This window comes from Rosa chinensis, chromosome 4 (genome assembly GCF_002994745.2).
Source record: "Rosa chinensis cultivar Old Blush chromosome 4, RchiOBHm-V2, whole genome shotgun sequence".
Classification (NCBI taxonomy): Eukaryota; Viridiplantae; Streptophyta; class Magnoliopsida; order Rosales; family Rosaceae; genus Rosa; species Rosa chinensis.
The window spans coordinates 52,078,096-52,093,305 of NC_037091.1; the positions used below are offsets into that span (position 1 = coordinate 52,078,096).

Here is a 15,210-nt window from a genome sequence, read left to right on the forward strand (position 1 = left end):
GGTCGAATTCTCACGGACGAAAACCGGGTTTTGTGTTTTTAGGGTTTCTCTCTAGAAGTCGAAAATATGTTTTTTTTCAAGAGGTTGTTGATTTCCTAAAAATTGAAGAAACATTAGATATGATGATTGATTCTTTGGGTCGTGGGCTCGAAAAAAGGAAATTATTCATTAAAAAGTAAAAGTAATAACGTTACAAAATGACTCACTCACATTTTGCTTACGAAAAGATTAAGTCGTGTCTAGAAAACCCTAAAATAATCTCCAGTAACATTACTATGAGAATATGCACAAAATAACCAGTAATCTGACGCTACTAAGGAGAGCTTAAACAATTCAAAAACTAACCCGAATTTACTCATGTTCTCGAAATACTATGTACCCTATACAAATGAGATATCCCCAGGGATATGCCTACATGCTTAGTAGCCTAAAATAAAAAGAGAAAGCCAAATGAGATATATCCTCAGTGTGTTGCAGAATGACGAGTAGACCGCCCACCCAAATAAGAACAGATATAAGTTCTGCCTCCATTATAGTCAACCTTAAGAGAAGATAGCCGTTAGAATTTTTCATATTTAGGTATGCAGTCTACTCGTCCCTAATTTTTCATATATTATGTCGTCTTACTATTTTTTATATTTGGATATATGTACTGCAAAAAAAAAAATTTGGTGTTGAAGATTCGAGAAACGTATATACACAATTTTCAATATACAATGTTGGTCTTACAATTTTTTCATAAATAATATTACACTTGGATTTTTCGATCTTATAGTTGGGCCGTTGGATGTCAAATTTTTCTGTTTTCCTGACATCAAAAGTTGTGTTTTCTTCGGTCAACAACCGACATCCAAAGACAGTGCGCTTGGGAAATTTCCGGAAGTTTCCTAATTGCGTTGGGTTCAAGTCATGCCAAACCGCGTCGCGAGCTCACCAGCGACCGTTATTGACTTTAAAATCCACGGTCCATCTCTGCTACCACCGCCTAATCCCAGCCCTCCATATCGTTCCCCGCTCAATATAAATAACCCCCGTAGGCGCCTCACATCCTTCACCCCGCGCTATATTACAATAAGTCGGTCATGGCAAGGCGTCCAGGTTCAGAGCTTCTGTCTTCTTCGATTCCTTGGTTTGGTTTCCTTAGATAATCAAATTCTGCTTTTGCTCCTGTGGTCTTAGGGTTTGGATTTTATTCGTGATCATGGCTGCCGATGTTATAGAGCCACGGTTTATTGGTTCAGCGGTTAACTCCTTCCAGTTTGTTTCTTTTCTTAACAGTCTTTTATGGTTCGTTGTTTTTGGGGTTGGATTATTCGATTTTGATCGAGATCGATTGTGGTTTTTGTTGCTGTGATTTAGGACTGGACTGGGCCGAGGTCTATATAAGCAAACAGTTTTGTAAATCGGTTTATTGGTTTTGCAGAGATCGACTTATTGTTTCGTTAATTTCATTACTTCTTTTTCAGAATCTGCCTGGATTGTGATGCATCATGGTTTTGTTGATGTGTTATTAGGATTTGGCCGGTGAAAGGCTGCAGTCCGTACATATAGCCATGGGCAGAGCTTCGGCTTTTATCGGTTTACACGGATTGAATCTAAATCGATCTACTTTCTTTACCTTCCTTTACAAACTGCTATTATGTGATGTATTTTTTGCCTGCCTTCTATGAACCGAGTTATGGATGGTTTTTGTTCCTATTGGTCAGGATACGACTCGGTGGTGGCTGCTAGGAGTTTTTGTTCCCAGGCTTATTCGGATTCGGTTTTTCCTTGTCAATAATTTTTTTTGATACCTGATCAACTCATGTTGAAACCTTCTTTTGGCACGTTCTATATCTAAGTGGATCAAGTTTTTCCTTGCTCTGTTTTAGGGTGTGCTGGCGTGCTGGTCACAGCTAGCAAGCAGCTGTGGTGCTTCTTGTGCTCTCTGTGGTTTCCAAAATTCAACTTATTCCATTCGATTATCTTCCATTCTTTCCCAAACCCTATTTTTGATTTTGACTTTAGGATTTGTCTGGTATATTGGTAGGTGCAAGTGCTGGGCAGAGTTAAGATTATGTGATTCGGCCGTATTTGGTTTGGCAATCAACCGTTCTTCTCTCAAAATCTTTGTTTTTTTTTTCTTTACTAGTTGTCTGCTCGGGTGTAGATTGAGTTGTTGTTGGTGGTCTTTAATTAGGAGAATTTTGGCTGCGCTGTTTGCAATGGCTATTCAAGCAGGAGTTAGAGGTTTCAGTTGATTTCATCGGTCAAACTGCTGCTCCTTAATTAATTTTCTACCTTTCTAAAATAACATTTTGCTTGAATTCTGTTTTGCGCTCATGTAACACTTACTTTTGTGTAGGGATTGGCTTTAACAAGCAGGAATTGCCTGGTTTTTGCAATTTGTTATTTCGTTCAAATATTTAATCTCTCTTAAAGTTTTTGGTGATTCTCGTTTTTCTTTTTCTTTCATAAATGCTTGTTTGGTTTAATTCACAGTTGCTGCTGAATTAGGATTCTCCAGTTCACTGACAGCACTCTGTTTTGGCCCGCATATCGCATACTTTATGCAGGAGGGGGTTTGATTCTTCTCGGCTTGCGATTTAGTTTTCTGTTTTGATATGGATTACTGGGTCATGATATGATGAAATATGTTCTGCTTGTGTATTCCAGGGTGGTTAAAGGAGGTTGTAAAATTGAGGAAATGCACTTCTTCACGAGGGGGTTTGATGCTTCTTGGCTAAATAATTTAATTACAGAACAAAACTCTCTATAAGTCATTCAACAGATACTGAACTTCTAAATGATGGATGATGTGTATTATCAGGATCAAAGAGGATTACAATGCTTCAACTAATGAGATTAGATATTGAAATCGGATTTTCGCTTTGCTGGTGTGCCAAGCAATGGATAGAGCTTCAGCTTTCATCGGTTTACACTTTACACATTAAAATATGATAATTTTACCTACCTTTTAAATTATTTAAAACTATTATGTGATGCTTGCTTTTGGGCTGTCTCCTAGAGTCTCGAGTTATGGATGGGTATTGCTCCTATTGGTTTAGGCTACAGCTCAGTGGTGGTGGCGGCTAAGAGTTCTTTTTTTCCCAGGCTTAATTGGTTAATCGGTTTTGGTGATCGACTCATTCTTTCTAAATTTTGGTTGATACCTTGTTTTTGGCACGTCTTAGATCTAAGTGGATCAAGTTTTTCATTCGTCTGTTTTAGGCTGTGCTGGTATGTTGGTGATGGCTAGCAAGCAGCTGTGGTGCTGTGTCTCGGCTCTTGGTTTCCAAAATCCAATTTATTCCTTTCAATTATTTTCCATTCTTGTCCAAACCCTATTGTGACTTTAGGATTTGGCTGGTATTTTGGTAGGTGCATGTACTGGGCAGAGCTTATGTGATTCGGCTGTATTTGGTTTGGCGGTCAACCGCTCTCTCTCTCTCTCTGTTTTTTTTTTTTCCAATTTTTTCTTCAGCTTTCTGGTTTAGATTGAGTTGTTATTGGTGTTCTTTAGGAGAAGTTTGGAATTTGGCTGCTGTGCTTGCAATGGCTATGTATGCAGGAGTTGGGGTTTTTCAGTTGGTTTTGTCAGTCGAACTGTTCCTTTTTAATCAACTTTCTACCTTTTTTTTAAATAAAATCTTGCTTGAATTCTTTTTGCACTCATGCTACATTTATTGATCTGTATCAGGTATTGGTTTACCAAGCAGGAGTTCCCTGGTTTCTGCAATTTGTTCTTTCCTTCTAAATATTTTATCTTTCTCAGAGTGTTTGGTGATTCTCGTTTTTCTTCGTAATTACTTGTTTGGTTTTTAATTTACAGATGCTGCTCAATTTTGTAAAGGATTCTCCAATTCTCAAATCACACAGATTGATGTTAAAACGGTTTGGTTTACTGACAGCACTCTGTTTTGGCCCTCGTATTGTATTGCTAGGAGTAGGAATTCATGCATAAGGGGGTTTGATGCTTCTCAGCTTAGTTTTCTGTTCAACAATGATGTGATGAAACTATGTTCTGCATGTGTATTTCAGGGTGATTAGAGGTTGTAATCTGCACAAGGGGGATTAATGCTTCTTGGCTATACAGAAAATCTTTAATTGAGAAATTCTTAGTCATTCAACATACTGAACTTCACGGATGATGTATTGGGGTGATGTGTATTATTATTCAGTAATTACAATGCTTCACTTATTAATATTAGATTTTGAAATTGGATTTTTGCTTTGCTGGTGTGTTAATAGGGTTTGGCTTTTATTGGAGATACTGCCTATAGACCAAGCGGTCTTGTACGGTTTATTGGTTTCAGCGGTCAACTCAGCCCTTCATTGATATATTCCTTCTCTTAAAATCTTTCCTGATTTGTTGTTCTGTGGTTGGATGATTCTGTTTTGATGGAGATCAGTTGGGGTTTTTGTTGATGTGCTAGGATTTGGCTTGTTTGATGGTGGTGGCTGCCGGGCTTTATGTAGCGAATTGTTTTGTAAACGGGTTTATTGGTTTCAGTGATCAAGTTTTCTAAAATTTTATTCCTCCAAATCTTCTTGATTCAATTTGGATCATGATGTATCATGGTTTTATTGATGTGTTTTAGGATTTGGCTGGTGGAGGCTGCAGTCCGGACGAGTTATTTGGATTGGTGGTGGTGATGGTTTGCAATAATTTTTGTTCCAGGCTTTATTGGTTTCACCTTATCAGTAATCAACTCATTCCTTCTCATTTTGGGCATGTTTTAGATTTCAGTGGATTAAGATTCCTTGTGCTGTGGCTTTTTCGGTTTCCGTGCTGAACTATTTTGTTCCTTTCTTATTCATCTTCATCTTCCTTGTCAAAATCTCTTCAGAAAACACTGTCAGACCTCTTTTCTGTTCTGTTTCAGATCGAGGATTTTCAGGTTTTTGGTGCTGTGTTGGTAATGGCTACTATGACAAGCAGGAGTTTGGGTTTGTCAATTGGTTTGAGTGATCATCTTGCTCCATCCTTAGATTAACTTCTTATCTGGGTTCATGCTTATATGGATGAGTATCAGGGACTGGTTGAGTCCGAAAGTGTTCTGTCTAATTGGTTTCCTGGTTTCTGTTTTTTGTCCTTCAAATCTTTGGTTTCGCTTAAAATATTTAAAATCTTTTGTGATTGGTTTTTTAATTACAGATGCTTCCGAATTATGGATCCAATGCTCAAATCATACGGATTGGGGTTTAAATGGTTTGGCTACTGATCACTGGCTTGTGAATTTTCCTTTGGATTTCCAATTTAGTGGATGTTATATACAGTTCTTTATTGCTTGGAGCATGGATTTATGTAGTTGGAGGTTTGATGCTTCTAGGCTTATAGTCCAGTTTTTGAAAACTTTATTTTTGGTTTTGGATTACAAGTCATTTATGATATGATGGAATGTTGTTGTGCATGTGTATTTCAAGGTGGTTACAGGAGATTGTTAAAAAGGAGTATGCATCTATTCACGAGGGGGTTTGATGCTTATTGGCTTAAGATTTAATATCGGTAAATTCTTAAATTTAGTAATCTGTAGTCCAATCGGCAGATACTGAACTTCTAGATGATGGGTGTTGTGTATTTTCAGGATTGAATAGGATGGGTTTCACTTCTCAGTGGATTATACTCGGGTGTACGATGCTTCACTTATATTTTGACTTTTATTGTTGGTGCTGCCTATGCTATAGAGCAAGCAGTTTTGTGATTCGGTCTATTGGTGTCAGCGGTCAACTCAGTCCTTTTGCTAAATTGTCCCCTCCCTTGACAATCCTTCCTGATTTGTTGTTTTTGCGGTTGGATTCGATTGATAAGATGGATTTTGTTGGTGTGATTTAGGTTATCTGGTTTGGTGGTGACGGTTGTCGAGCTCTATGTAGCGCATCATTGTGTAACTGGTTTATTGGTTTCAAAGTTCCAACTTGTTTCAAAAAATTATTCTTCTCCACATTTTCTTGACTGTGATGCATCATGGTTTCGTTTGTGTTTTAGGATTTGGCTGGTGAAGGCTGCAGTCCATAGGCTGCTTCAGCTTTATTGGTTTCCACGATTACATCCTGCTATCTTGCATTTGAACTTTCTTTGTTTTTAATTTTAATTTTATTTTTATATACTTGCTTATAGATGGATATTATCGGTACTGATTTAGGATACTGCTGGTGCGGTGGTGATATGGAGTATGCATCTCTTCATGAGGGGGTTTGATGCTTCTTGCCTTTAATATCAAATATCTTCAATTGAGTATTTCTTATCCTTTAGTCACTGAACTTCTAGATTATGTGTATACTCAGTCAGGTGGACTTCAGTTTAGATATTGGCTGCTATGCTATTGGGTTTTCTCTTCCATTGTTGATGCTATTGGGTTTTCTCTTCCACTGTCGATTTACAGCGGCCAACTCAATCCTTTGCTAATATTTCCCTTCTCTTAACTATAATTCCTGATTTGTATTCCTTCCCCAAATCTTTCAATTCTTTCAATTTTCAGTTTAGGATTTGGCTGTTGAAGGCTATATAATGGGCAGAGCTTCGGCTTTATTGGTTTTCATGATTCATACCTGCTATCTTCTCTCAAACTATTTTTTATTATTTTTTTATTTTTTTGTACTTGCTTATATTTATTTGTATTGGTTTAGGATACGGTTGCTGCGGTGTTGATGGTTATGCAAGCTTTTGCTCCCAGGCTTCATCGGTTTCACTGTATCAGTGATTAAATCCTTCCTTCTCAATTTCTGATCTGATTGTTTTGAGACATGTTTTAGGTTTCACTGGATCAGGTTTTTCTAGGCTGTGGTTGGGGTGTTTCATGTGCTTCTGTTCTATTCTTTCCAAGATGAACTTATTCCTTTTTATTATCTGCATTCTATTCATATTATTATTTGTACGGGTCTATATAGGACTTGGCTGATAGCTTGGATGGCTGTAAGGGCAGGAGTTGAATCAAGTTTTTTGTCTTTTTTTGGTTTGGGCGATCAACTCCTTTCCTATTTTCTGTTGCTTTTTTCAAAATGTTGTCATATATATATATATATATATATATATATATATATATTTTTTTTTTCAGTAATAAGATCATTAGCAATCATCTCATTCCTTCTCAAACAGCTTTTTTTGGCTCATGCTATGTTATTGTGTATCGGGGTTTGGTTTCACAAAGTTGGAGCATGGGCACTTTTGCTATTTGTCCTTTCTCAAAACCTTTTGTGATTGTGGATTTTTTTTTCCCTCCCTCTATACTTCTTTTTGGCTTCTGAAATTCTTTAAAATGGTTTGGCACACTGACGTTTACTAATTCTTTTTCCCTTTACTAGTTTCGCTTCACATATTGCAAGTCATGGTGGTTTTATCGCTAGGAGTAGCACCATAGATTCATGTAGGAAGAGGTTTGATAATTCTTGGCTTACAAGTTTTTCTAAAATTTTCTGTTTCGGTATGGGTTAGCGAGTCATTCAACAATAATATGATTGGAGTATGGTCTGCACGAGTTTTTCAGGGTTGTTAGTAGTAGTAGTTGAAGGCGAGCGGGAGTTTGGGTGCGGTGGCTTGTGTTTCAGGAGTTTTTTTCTTTTGATTGATTCTTTCCAAAACTTATCGAGTCTTTTCGTTAATAAAACACTCTGTTTGGGTTTTCTATCTACAGATGCTGTTTGATTTCGCCAAAAAATGATCACTAAATAGGTTTGGCATCATGGATCTTTACTTCATATTCGGTGTTCTTGTTCTTATGCTGGTTTGATCTTCTTGTTTTTCGATCACTAAAGGAGTAGTGTATCCTAATGCTTCTGAATAAATGAAGTAAAGACTGCTTATTAAAATTTGTACCTCTGCTGTAGGGTTTGAGATTCTCTGCCCTAAAATTAATTTTTGATAATTTTTAACAGTTATCTGAACTCCCTATCAATGTTGAATGTGTTTTGTCTATCTTCAGGTTTGGTACGGAAGGTTTCTTTTCAAGAGTGGGTTTTGATTTTGGTTGGTCTGTTGGTAAGACGAGCAGTTTTGTGATCCAGTGGTCAATTTGATTCCTATGTTTCTCATATCCTGATTGCTACTAGAAATTGGCTGTGATGCCTCATGGTACTTGCTGCTTATAGTTGAAAGGGTTTCTCACACATTCCACTGGTCATTGCTTTTTGCCAGTTGTATTGTTTTTGCTGCCTTTGGAGTTTGTTTGATAGTGTGATGTTCTAGTATTGAAACTGGCTGGCAGAAGTTGTTTATTTGGAGATAGTTCCTGCTCTTCTGCTTGATGTCTACTTTGGTGATGTCTTCTTGTTGAAAGTGCTGGTTGATATATCGTTCTGGAGTATAAGAACAATTGCCCTTCTTTTTATGGCGCCAAGACTGTGCTATATTTAATGACCAGTAAGATTCTCTGTGCCTCATCAAGTGTCTATGAAAAAACTTTGTGGAATGAAGAAAAACTTTGTTTAATGAAGATCATTGCATGTTGTTTCATTATTGGAAATTGGCTTGGTGTTGACTTCCAGTGTTCACAAGGGGGTCCTGTGCTTGTATAATTGTTGGTGGTGTTTCCGCAGCTTTGATTAAGTGCTGTATTTTTCTATCAATGCCTTGTGAGCTGCCTTCCTCTTCTCTAAGTTGTCTCCAAGTTTGATCCCTTGTTTAAACTTCTTTTCTCTGCGGGTGGTTTTTTATGCTTCGGAGTTGGTTTCTTTGGGGCATGATGCTATGTTTTCGAGCTCAGTTGGTTGAACTTGTCCGTGTCTTTGATGTAGGTATGTATGTCTTTGTTGGGTGGAAAATATAACGAGTATGCTATCACTAACGTGCATTGAATTAGGTTTTTAGGTTGTAATTACTAGGTAGTAATTAGGTACTTAGGTTAGGTTAATGGGATGTAGCTCAAATATGGTAGAGCTCTCGGGCTTGTAACTTGCATCTCCAAGTCTCAAGATTTTCGAGAAGATCAAGGTTCAAATCCTTGTGTCCCACTATTTGATTCTTTATTATGTTCAAGTACAGTGTTCTAGGAAAAATTGGTTGGCTGTTCTTCTATTCTTTTTTTTCTTTTTTTCCTCGGTAGTTAGCAAATAAAGCATCTTTCTTCTCAAATGAATCTCGATACCTGTTCTACTCATACCCATTCTTGGTTGTAATAGAAGGTGCGGAAATTTTTTTATTAGGTTGGAAAAGGGGCGTCTAATTTGGCATTGGCATTAATATGGTTTATGGTTAAATTTCTGATACACTGCCATTGCCTTCCGTTGATAATAAAAGAAAGACGACATTTGGTTTGTAATGTTAACATGTTTCTGACATTTTTTGCGATCACCTTTTCCGAGGTAGAAAAGTTTCTCGCCGTTTTAAGTCTGGCTGCAGGTCATCAGGTGAGCTCTCCCCCTTAATGCAGCTAGTATTTCAATTTTGATTTTTATGAAGGGGAAATGATCATTTACCCGATTTTAGGCTAAAAATTGCCCACTTGCTCCACCAACTGTTTTTTAACCCCATTTACCCAAAACACTCTAAGGGATTATTTCCCCTTTACCCAATTAATTCTTTTTTCTTTTTTTTTGAGACTTTTTTGCCCTCTCCTTCTTTCTCACTTAGAGAGAGAAGTCACCTTCCACCTTGCTGTGCTCCGGTGACCAGAGGCCGGCGCGGTCTCCGGCGACCGGACTCCGGCGACAGGTGACCGGACTCCGGCGAACGGTAACCGGATTCCGGCGACCGATGACCGGAATCCGGCTATTATTGCCCCCCAGTAATCATATTATTGCCTTCCAAAAATCATATTATTGTCGTCCAGTGAATTGTATGAACTCCCAAAACCAAAATGAATACACTACAGGCACAATTGATCAATTTATAATCATATTACTGCCCCCCAGTAATCATATTATTGCCCCCCAATACAAAGTCCAACGTCTCTACTGCCCCCCAATAGACCACCAAAAATGCACCATTTTGTAAGATTCACAGATAATTTGACTTTAATACACAGAAAACAACAGGTAATTTATCAAAACACCACACTATAGTGATCCCTGTCCCTCGTATCAAAGTCTACTGGTGGCCAATAATGTGTCTACTGCCCCCAGTAGACCATCAAACAAACCCCACAGTTACATTGCAATGTCAGATTACTCACATTGTTGAACAGATAGTAGATCATTGGCCTCCAATCCAATAGACATTCAAAAAAAAAATGCTGTTCCTTGCCAAAAAAAAGAACTGAACAACAATTCTTAAAAAAAAAAAAATAACGCAGCAACCGGAGTAATGTCACTCCTCCGGCGACTCCAGCATCGATTTGCTAAGGGCACCCAGTCGCTTGGGCACCCAACTCATCCAAGACAGCCCACTACCCCCACGTCCACCACCTGCTGCTGCACCGAGCACTGACACAGCAGCCCATCCCCGCGCGGCCCCTGCAAACCCAGCAACGCACGACAGCTCCACTACCATACCGGATCACCCACGTCTCCGGATCCACACCGACGCCGTCGAACAGACCCAGTCGCCGAGTTCCTAGGCGCCGGAATAGCTGATAAGAACGACATCACCGACAAAGGCAGCGCCGGTGAGACCTCTGAAGCTTTTCGTCGCCGCCTCTCTTCTTCATCATCGTTGTCGTCTTCGTCCAGAAGGGAGCAGCGATTTCCTGCATCACGGAGATCTCCATGACGCCGAGATCTCCATCCCCAATCGACCGCCTTATCGATCAACGTCCATTCATCGTCCGGCGCAGATGGTGGTGAACTCACATCTTCGAGACCGATGGTGGTTGGTGGACTCGGCATCTTCGTGGCTTGTAGTGGTCGTTGAGTCGGCTTGGTAGGGGAAGGAAGAGAGAGAGAGAGAGTCTGGGAGGAGAAGGGGAGTCTGAGAGGATAGAGTTTAATAGGGGGCAATACTGTCACTATAGGTTAGATTGGGTAAATGGGGTTAATAAACTCTTGGTGGAGTAAGTGGGCAATGTTCATGCTGAAATTGGGTAAGTGGTCACAGCCCTTTTATGAATTAGGTTGTATCAGAGGTTTTGGTTTGTAATTTTACTTTTTCTATTGAAAAACAAAAAAAAAAATTTACTTTTTCTATTGAAAAAAAAAAACCAGATCATCAGGTAACGTGGCATTTGAACTTTAATTATTTCTTCAGCAATATTCTATAGTACTTCCAGATCTCATGTCTTTTATGTTGAAAAGAGATCACCGGTTTGCATTTGTTTGCATCCTATTGATAATTTTGGTTGCAGTTGTGATAAGAGGATTTGGAACTAGATTTACTTGGGAAGTGCTTACAATCGCATTGACATACCTATTAGTGGTCTACAGAAACTAGAAAGGTATTTGGAGTTTTGAATATTCGTCGTGACAATTTACGCTTCTCTCCTTGTTAGAGGGAGACTTCTGACTAATGTGCATGAGTTCAGAGATACCTTACTATGGACCCTGCGTGGGGAAGCTGAATCTATGAATTATTTGTTCAGGGATTAATTGCTACATGCTGGCTACTACCATATGGAATGAAATTGGAATGCCTGCTAGGATTTACTTTGACATTTAAGCTCGACTGGGATAATTGGATTGCAACTAACCTCTTGCAAGGAAACTGTTTAGTTTTTGAGATTTGATTGGTCTCATTTATTCATTTACACCTATCTTGGTTTATTTGGAAATGGCGTAACAAGAATAATACTGCTTCCTTGAGCTTCAGTATATTGGAGAATGGAGCTCATGCCACGTAAATTTTTTTCTATCAGTACGACCGTGATGATGTGCTGGCAAAAACTTTGTGTTGGCCAATTCAAATTAAAGTTGGATGCATCTCAAACTGATAATGGCTTAATTGGTGTGGAGGAATTTGGCATTATGGCTTTAGAAGGAACATTGGCAGTGGTGAAGTTCTTCAGCCTGAAACCGGGGGTTTGTTTATGGGTTTGCAGATTGCCATTGAGCTTGAAATTAAGAATACTGAAGTGGAAAGTGATTCTGCTATCTTCTTGCACCTAATGTTAAGCTCTCACATCGATCGATCTCCATCCTTTATTCAGCATGTTCATTGTGGAATGTGGTGGCTGATGGTCTAGCCAAGAGAATTACTCGGGAATTGTGGCTTTGCAGATGTCCTTCCATTCCTCCCTTTTTCATCAAGCTGTGATGGATGATATCGATGACATTTCTTTTTCATCAAGCTGTGATGGATGATATCGATGGCATTTCTAGGCCTAGAGACTTTGATTTCAGCTGGACTAGGCTAGTTTCTTGTTTCTGGACCTTGTGCTCCACTGTACCCAAAAGGAGAAGGATTGGTGGTTTTACTTACAGGTAGTTATGGTAGAATTGAAAAAAACTTCCGTAACAGAATGGTGTCACAAAATTTCTCCAGACCATTTCAAATCAAACTATGGTAAAAAAAAAAGAGGAAAAATAACCACACATTGACATTGACTACGGGAAATATGGAACTCAGCGTGCACTTTCGATCATTTTACAGTTGGTCTACTCAGTGCAGGAATCGCTCACCTAGAAATGCTGGAAGAAAATCTTACACCGAGGGATTAACTCTACAAATCTTGAAATGAGCTCTGGTGGATATGCCTCCTGTACGTCTTACTATGACAATGGGCATAGAAAGTGGTTAAGAATGAGCACACTGTTATTTTCGTAAGTATAAGTTATTAATCAAACCACGATTTTACAAGTTCGGGTCCATGAATTTGTAGTTAACTGCAAAATTATTAATTGGGAAATACAATATATATCATCAATTGGGAAATACAATAAAAAGAACCGACCAGAATTAGAAATCATAAACTTGTACATAATGATAATAGGATCTAAGAAACACGTGACAAAATTTACCTAATCAATGGCCTTTCTTCTTTTCGTGTCTTTGAGTTTCTATCAACCTTTTGGATCTTTCATTCACTTGAGAGAATTTTGTTCAAGAGTTGTTGATTGTAGAAGCAATTAATCCAAAAATATACCGTCAATTATAAATTATTAGCCTTTTTATTGAAGTCTCAACGAAAATCAAGCTTAAATAAACCCACTCTCCAACAGAACCAAGAAAGAAATTAAAAAAAAAAAAAAATTGAACACTCAACTAAGTACTCTCCAACAGATCTGAAAAAGAAATAAAATTTATGGAAATCTTCTCCCAATCTAAAAGTAATGCCAAACCTGTGATTTAAAGAAACAAATTTGATTATGATTCTATGGCATGACGATATATATCAACACATTACACATTACTTCCAAGTTAACCACCTTTAAATTGAAGACACCAAATATCAAAGCCAAACTTTCCATTGAATTACTGAACTATAAGAGACAAAGACAGAGACAGATCACAGATATAAGTACCTTGATTCAATTACATTCCATGAAAAAAGCCCCGTCTTTTTTTTTTTTTTTTTTTGGGTCTGAAAGAGAAGCCTTTGTCACAGCATTGATCTCTTCATATGCATCATATCCTAGGCATAATAAAAGAAAGTGATTGAGAACTATAGGCCTGGCATTTAAACCCGTAACCCGCAAACCCGCACGCTAAAAATCTCCACAAACCCATCAGTTTATTAATCCGGGCTAAAAAAAGCCCGTACGCAAAAAACCCGCAAATTAACAGGTTTTGAGGGCTAAACCCGTTGGAACTTGTTAACTCAAAACTCTTCCTGTTAAGAACCCGCACAGTACCCGCACGTTGCCAGGCCTAAAGAACTATACAAAATCAGCAAGCTAGGTTGGATGAAGTTATTGATATGCTAACCCATTCACAAAATCAGAAACCACTAAAAAAAAAAAACACCCAAGGCACTGATATTACTGATGAGAACCTCAGTGATACTACTGACCAGGGATTATTTGCTCAACTACCATTCGATTAAAATCAGACAGTTGATAAATTTCATCTCTTAAAAATCTAGATATCTGTCAACCGTCCGATTGAAATTGGACGGTAGTTAAGCAAATAATCCCTTATCAATAGCTGACCAGGAGAACATCAGCGATTACAGATATATTAAAGAATATAGTATGGTTTGCAAGTTTGCAACACACACAGACACTTGGTGTAACACGTTACACGTTGAGGAAGAAGAAGCTCATTTCCAATGACATGAAGCCGAATATTGCTTAAACTCCCTAGACACGTTGTCTTCATGCAAAAGCCACAACTCTTTATATGACTCTCTCTTTCTACTCCCTAGCCACGTTGTCTTCATGCAAAAGCCCACAACTCTTATTTAACTCTCCCTTCTTTGCCTCTCTCTACATCACGAAGAAAAACAGAGAAAACACACATCAATTCTGCTACCACAACTTTTTGTTTCCGTTTACTGTGAAAGATGCCTGGGCGCTGAAAGCACCTTAGGAAAGATCAAGCTCCATGACTACATCGGCAATAGCTGGGCCATCGTTTTCTCTGACACAGGTTTGTTACTAATTTGATATTCTGCTTCTATTGATTTTAACATTGTGTTTCGGATATGCAGGTGATTTCACGCCGGTCTGCACCACCGAGCTTGCGAAGATGGCCGAGTATTCCAAGTGTTCAAGGAGAAAGGAGTGAAGCTGCTCGCCGGGTTTGTCCTGCGAGAGGGAAGCCTACAGTGTACGTGAGTTCTGATCTAAATTATTTGTCATGCATGCATGTCCATGCCGGATGCAAGGTCTTGCAGATCCAAAGCGAGAGATTAGTTTTGAGTCCATCTTTAATTTGGATGTCCATTTTCGAATAGGGCTAAGTCAAAACAAACAACACGCAGACGTTATTTTTGTGAAATAGCTAGTTTACAAGTACAGGTTCAACCGTTTTGAACTTTGGTAAATCTTGGAGACAGAATAAGATTCTATAATATATCAAACAACAGAAAATAACAATTTGGTGAGTTTGAGCGCACATGGTATCGAAGAGTCTTTTGTTTGGAAAATTCACATTGGGATTGTCTTTAAAAAAAATTACGTAGATTATGATCCGCTCAGATCTCAGAGCCCAACTGCCTTTCAAGTAAATATGGGGCGTTAACATATTTGATCTTAAATTTATTTGAATGTTCTTTAACTAAGGATGCAAAAGGAAATGAAATACTGTCCTAAGAAATACTTTCCTAAGAAATACTTTCCTAAGAAACACTTTCTTAAAGCAAAGGAAAATATGGGGAAAATGGTTCCTTCCATACTCCAAAGGAATTACTTTCTCCCTTTCTTTCTTTGCATTTATTACTCACAAGTCACAACATATTATTTTTTTTCCATTAATTATATACT

At 38.3% G+C, this 15,210-nt stretch overlaps 1 long non-coding RNA gene across 1 annotated transcript; it reads left to right on the forward strand.

The window, feature by feature from the left end:
- The first annotated feature begins 1,036 nt into the window (after positions 1-1,036).
- On the forward strand, positions 1,037-8,973 carry LOC112196545. The gene is made up of 2 exons (XR_002935254.2): positions 1,037-5,191; positions 5,407-8,973. It is a non-coding gene; the product is annotated as an uncharacterized LOC112196545 (long non-coding RNA).
- Positions 8,974-15,210: the final 6,237 nt, after the last annotated feature.